The sequence below is a fragment of the Mytilus californianus genome, unplaced genomic scaffold (genome assembly GCF_021869535.1).
Source record: "Mytilus californianus isolate M0D057914Y unplaced genomic scaffold, xbMytCali1.0.p SCAF_3, whole genome shotgun sequence".
Classification (NCBI taxonomy): Eukaryota; Metazoa; Mollusca; class Bivalvia; order Mytilida; family Mytilidae; genus Mytilus; species Mytilus californianus.
In genome coordinates, this window is record NW_026262679.1 from 26,822,108 (window position 1) to 26,829,492 (window position 7,385).

A 7,385-nucleotide genomic window follows, 5' to 3' on the forward strand; every position below is an offset into this window, starting at 1 on the left:
ACAAAAAACCATTAAAACATGCTAACACAATGTACCCAAAACATGAAGTTTGGCACTATTAAGACTATCTCTAATTAAACAAACTTGTCTGGCATTGATTTTGGAACGAATAAAATTCTCTAACTGTTCAAAGTGTGAAAAATGGACAGTTTTCCACGATTTTTCAACAAACAAAGTTTCATAACTCCACAATGTCATATCAGAAATTTATATTAAAAAAATACAGGGAGCTTATTTCAATAGATATAAACAAGTCACCAAAGTTTCATGATAACTGCTCAAAACATTTTTGAGTTATTGTCCGAAAACTGGAAAATCCCCCCTTTTTTATGAATAAAGTCCTAATACTCCAAAACGTGAAATCAGAAACGAAAGAGAATTTATGTCAATATATATAAACAATTCAGCAAAGCTTCGTGACAATTGGTGTAAGCGTTTTTGAGTTCTTGTCTGACGTGTTTACGACGGACGGACAGACAACGGTATTACCATCATACATCCCGTAAACGGGCGTATAATAACCGTTTCAGTATTGAATATTTTATTGGTCGGAGGATTTAGCATTCAATATTGCACACAAAACTTATTCGCAAACATACGCGAAGATGAATTATGCCTGGAAGAGTTGATATGCTAATGCAAGAACAATCTGTACAGTTTTAACTATATCTCCAACAGTTTCAGTTACGCGTTTTCCTGAAAATTCGGCAAATTCTTTCGAATAGTATTATATAAAATACGACAATTTTGACATGACCAAGCATACAGATTTAAAGGAGGGTTCACGAAAAAGAGAATTTATCTTAAAGACAAAACGTGAGAATATTTTAGATTGATATTTTTTTTTTGAAAAAATTAATTACCATAGCATATTTTTGTGTCTTGCATATAATTATATATTAAATTTTCATAAAGGCACTAAATAAAATTAATTATGTCTTATGCTGCATACTTTGAAGACTATTTGTTTGTGTATCTACAATGTAATTATAATTAATTTTTAGATTTGAAATACAGTTAAAACATGTCTGCTCCCGTTTATGATGATGATATTGCAGCCGTGGTTATAGACAATGGTTCCGGAATGGTCAAAGCTGGATTTGCAGGCGATGATGCACCGAGAGCTGTTTTTCCTGCAATAACTGGACGCCCAAGACATCAGGTATAATTTAGAATAAACAATAATTTTCGTTTGATGGATACCAAAAATAAAAATAAAATCATTAGCTATTCGATTATTTAAAAAAAAAAATGCCTTCGTCAGAAACTCTTTTATAAAACAATTTATTTCAAGTAAGTCAGAAGTTAAGAACGTCATCATATTAGTTTCATCAAGGTTTAAATTTGAATTTTAGATTTTTTTTTCTTCTGCAAATAGTATTAATATTTTTGTTTTATTAATAACAGATAGTAATGCAAGGTATGGGTGGGATGGACTGTTTTGTTGGAGACGAAGCACAGAGTAAACGTGGCGTCCTGACATTGAAATATCCCATTGAACACGGAATAGTTACTAACTGGGATGATATGGAAAAACTGTGGCATCGTACATTCTAAAATGAACTCCGAGTTGCTCCAGAAGAACATCCTTTCATGTTAACAGAGGCTCCACTAAACCCAAAGGCTAACAGAGAAAGAATGACACAAGTTAGTAGTCGTAACATTGTTTTTACTAAACGAATCTATTTATTTTATTATTTAAAGATAAAATTATCATTATTGTTATCATCATCATTGTCAATAACATTATTAGATTAACATATTTTTTAATTTGACACATTACTTGTACTTACTTAAATGTGAAATTTTCGACCTATAAAAACTGGCCGTCATTATACAGTCACGTCCGATGAATGCGGCGTTACACTCCAAAAATCAATCAATCAATTACGATAAACGCATAATAAAATATGGCCCTGATTACATGTTAAACTGACATCAGTTATTTTAGTGATTTTTCATAGAAGGACTGCCTATACTAGTACATTTTTTTCATCTATCTATTTTGTTTTTTTTATTTTTTTGATAAATTCAAATTCGATCTGCAAAGTGTCAATATGAAAATAAATTATGCTATATTTTTTCACTTTTTTTTCTGAAAGTGACGTTAAGCATTAAAAAAATCAATCAATCATTGATGACCATTAAATTCATTTATCTATTTATTCGTAGTTAATGTTTGAAACATTTAATGCTCCTGCTTTCTACGTCGGCATACAAGCCGTTTTATCTCTATATGCATCTGGGAGAACAACAGGAATAGTATTTGATTCTGGAGATGGAGTTTCCCACGTTGTACCAATTTACGAAGGTAAACAAATAACTTAAGTAAACAAATAAGACGAATAATAGTATGTAGCTTGTATTGTATAATGCAGGGGCCTGTTTATCGAAGCTGTCCTAGGATTTGTCCTAAGACCTCTCTTAGGAATAAATTAGGATAATGTTAGGACCGACTTACAGCATGCACATCGAAGCTATCTTAGGACTATCCTTGCTAAGATGTCATAACCGCTGTCCTAAGTGTTAGCGTAAAGAAAAATAGGAATTTATAAATTTTAAGAATGCATTGAATTTATCAGTAGTAAATAATTACAAGATTAAAAATTAAAAATATTATTAGTATTATCATAAAGAAAATAAATGATATTTATCTAAATAATGGTACATTCAAACTTTATGAAACAAATGCAAAAACACAAAAAATGAAACAACGTTTTATATAATATTGAAAAAAAAATGTTTGTGAACAGCAGTTACAGTCAAAACTAATAAAAGACAATCGGAAACAATCATTATATATTTTTGAGTGAGTTTAATTCGAAGTGTCACGGCAAATCTCTTGTGCATCTTTCATAAAATTAAGGAATACATAAAGTATTTCATTACGAAATATATGAGCTTGGGTAATGAATGGACCCCCTTTTTCGGAACTTTTTTTCAAAGTAAATATTCTTTAATATTTTAACCTAATATGTACATTTATTCGATGTTTTATATATATATTTACATGATGCCCCTCTATTCTTATTTTCCACGGGGAAAATATTAATAGAGTGGTGTCATACATATACTACTGTTTTATTTAATATCGTTCGGATAAGAGCAAGAACACATTAAATAAGTGAAAATAAAAAAAAAAATTGAAAAAAGGGGGATCCATATCAAGAAGGCAATCGTATTTATTTACAAATTAACCATCATAAAATATATCCTAAAGTTAGGACCATCCTAAGACCATCTTAAGACACCTATTTATGTGTCCTAAAGTTAGGACGATTCCTCCGACTTTTCCTAAGTTACGACATGTTTGATAAACCCACTTAGGACTAAGATACGTCCTAAGATGATCTTAGGACTAGTCCTAGTCCTAAGAGCGCTTCGATAAACAGGCCCCTGGAGTTTAAGTTAAGTAGTTGTTATAAAATTCATTAGTAAAAACATATATATTTATTTATTTTTTAATTGATTTTCTGAAAAATTTATGAAAGGCTGTTATTTGTATATATGAAGATGTATAATATGATCACACAGTTAAATAGTTTTTTTTTATATTGATAAGTCATCTTACCATCATTAACAATAAGCCGGTGTCTAATTTAAATAAGCACTAAATGAAAACGCGAGGTATTAAAAATCTAAACAGACTTGCAAAATATAACAACAGGGATGATTTTCCACCAAAAAAAAATCTTTTGTACATTTGACTTAAAAAATCCAGTTGAATTGCCTATAAAAGATTTACAAAATCAATCCCTTCAGTTATCGCATAGATTATGTGTATATTGTCTCTCTTTATAACTTATAAATTTTATGATTTCAAAATTGTAATGTAACATTCGCAACTCCATTCTATCGTCATATTCAGTGTTCATGCAAATGTGAGAATTTAAACACATGAAAAATGGATACAAAAAATAGAGAGTAATGCTATGACGTTTTGTTCACATAATAACCTTAGGTACTAGATAACGCAAAAAGTGCATTACAGAATAAAAATTATTGTTCAAAATTATTCAAATATTTTTCAGGGTATGCTTTACCGCACGCCATTAAACGTTTAGATCTCGCAGGAAGAGATTTGACCGCATATCTGCAAAGAATTTTACACGAAAGAGGTTACACTTTTGTCACCTCAGCTGAAGCAGAGATAGTGAGAGATGTCAAGGAGAAAATGTGCTACGTTGGTCTCGATTTTGAACAAGAAATGGACACATCAGTCAAGTCATCATCTCTGAAAAAGTCATACGAATTACCAGATGGTGCTGTCATTACCATCGGGAATGAACGCTTCCGGTGCGCAGAAGCCCTATTTCAGCCATCATTCATTGGTATGTTGAGGAAATTCGAAAAGTAGTGTCATATCATTTCATTATTCTCAACGATAGTTACCTTGTAAAATTAAGTTGACATTTTGTGGAAATTTTGTTTCCATTTGTGCTAGATGTACAAATTAATGGAATTAAAAAATGCTTAGTTATTTTACAACATAAGTCCTTTATGGCTTACTTTTTTTCATAAGAGTCATTTATAACTATTTAAATGTTTATAATTAATTTCAGGAATGGAGCCCAGTGGAATCCATGAAATGATCCACAATTCCATTATGATGTCAGACATTGATATTAGAAAAGATCTGTACAGTAATATTGTGTTATCAGGAGGTTCCACAATGTTTCCTGGTAGGTAATATAATTGATGAACAAAATTATGGAATTGCAAAAATATAAGCCTTGGCCTTTTATGTCGCCTTTCTTTCCAAATTACTGCTTACAGTTTGATGTTTAGTTTGTTCAGTCTGCATAAGTAACCCGACCGGTGCTACAAGTGGAGCAGGTAATACTTACCTTCCGTAGCTAAGGAGATCAATTCGGTTTTTGATGAGTTGCGTATCGTACAATCTTTATCTTGTTGTGTGGTTCTTTGTCTGTTTGTCGTTTTGCTGTTCTGCCATGGTGAAGTTGTTTTATTGGACTTATGGTTTTTGATTGCTCCCCTTTGGTATATTCTCTTTGTTACTATTTTATTTGCTACATACCTGAATTATATCTATAGACAGTGCACATATGATATAGTATTTCAGCAAATCCCTTTTGTCATCCACGTCATTTTGTCTCTTGTGGATAGCTGTCTCATTGGCAGTCATACAACATATTCTTAATCTTATATGGGAAAATGGAACATATATCAAAGATAGCTCATATAAAACAGAATATCAAATAAATACAGAAGCGTTAAACAATTCATGGAATACATACGATGCAAAATTATATCCTTAAAATTATACCTTTTAGGTATTGCTGATCGTCTGAAGAAAGAAATGGAAGCCATATCTCCTAGTTCAATGAAAACTAAGATTATTGCACCTCCAGAAAGAAAATATTCAGTTTGGATTGGAGGATCTATACTTGGTTCTCTATCCACTTTCGGGCAGATGTGGATTTCAAAGCAAGAATACGATGAAAGTGGACCAAGCATTGTACATAGAAAATGTTTCTAAACCAAAGTTAAAGGTTAAGGAAAAGTGCAATATTTACAAGACTAGTAAGAGCAGATTTTACAGTGTGCAAGAAAGAGGATTAGTACAAATATGTCCAATGAAAAAAACAAAAAAGCATAACATTTTTTATACAAGTGTAAATGTTTCGTTAAATAGATCATCATGTTGGATAAAATTGTGTGCTTGATTTTATTTTTTAGAGTAAAGGATTAATTAATATCGTCTTGTGTTAGATAATAGAGCCACCAATATTACATACAATTTGTTCAAATAAATGCCTTGGACAAAATGGATTAATTGTAAAAATTTAATGTTATGTGATTTTTTTATTCATCATTAAAGTTGAATAATTCTTCGTGCATCTTTGTACCTGTACGTATTCAAATATTAAAAGTGGATACTAAATACAATTAAACTAAATGACAGACAAAAGAAACACCAAATGTATGATCCTCCATAGTTTTGACGATCGAAGTTTATAAATGAATGCTCTTGAATATAAGACTGTTTGCAATCATTTGTTTTCTTTTTTCTTTCTCCCAAGTTTTGTTTCAACTTGGTGCTCCTTCGTACAATTTATTTCAAAGAAATTAAGAAAAGTAATATTTGTTGCGTTACTCATAAATCATCTTGTCCGTCCGTCCGTACTTCCGTACGGGCGTCCGTCACAAATCCTTCCCCATGCAACTTGATAGGATAATTTATCATTCACAACTGCTTAAAGTTGTGTCTCGTACGTGCAAGGTAACCTACAGTGAAAGTCAAGGTCAAAAACAAAGATCGGCTTAGTCAAACATGCGAATAGTACAAAATGATTTCCACTCTTTTACATGAAATCTCATCGGAGTTGGGCAATAAAACTGGCTTGGCATGATTATTAACCATAACTAAGAGGCGTGTTGGGTATAGAAAAAACAAGACCGTGCAGTCATGGTCTAAAACTTTGATCAACTGTGTTACCCTGGTACATTTGTACAAAAGTTGTTTCCGCAATGAAACTTTCCAAACTTTAAGAGTTACGTACTGAAACTTGGCATGATTATTCACCACTACTTAAACTTACTAGATTATTCACCACTACTAAAACTTGGCATGATTATTCACCACTGCAATGAAACTTTCCAAACCTTTAGATTTACGTACTGAGACTTGGCATGATTATTCACCACTACTAAAAGGTGTGTCAGGTACTATAGTTAGTAAACCGATCATTGCAAGTCATGATCAAAATCTTAGTTCAACTTACCCATCATTGTGCCTATGAACAAACATTTTTTCTGCTCTTTAACTTTAAAAACCCTCGGAGTTTGGAAATAAATAAGAGGTGAATAAGAAAATGGCTACCTAACAGGGGATATAAGCTATGTTCAAATCGAATAACCCTGATTATTTCTAATTTGCATCACAATTTTAACGTTAACCTCAGCGGGACCCTCCGTGTGATGATTCCCATCAATACTCCTCCAGTTAAACTCCAAATGAAGCTCATTAAAATTAGTATGTAAAATAAGTGTTCTTCATTACAATAGATTGTTTATTTGTTTTTTCTTGTAAACATCGCAATCAAAATTAATTCATCATGCTGGTGATAAATTAAAAGTAAATGTACTTTTTATTGTTTGTACATTTTTGTATGTGATTTATTCAAAAAAGGGATGACAGCTCAAATTTAAAGTATGTTATTCTTAAATGATTTATCTTTTTATCCAGATTTTCTTTGTAGAAGCATCTTCTACATTTTTTATGGATCATATATAATGTATAACAGATTGAATAGGGATCATCATCTATATATGGAAAACCGTGACGTAAATAAAATTCAAGATAACCGTTTTATCAATCAAAAACTACATGTATTATATGAAACAAAATAGTAATTATAGGA

General features: G+C 31.3%; 1 pseudogene; it reads left to right on the plus strand.

Moving 5' to 3' along the window:
• The first annotated feature begins 744 nt into the window (after positions 1–744).
• LOC127734244 (actin CyI, cytoplasmic-like) lies at positions 745–5,572 on the plus strand (annotated as a pseudogene).
• Positions 5,573–7,385: the final 1,813 nt, after the last annotated feature.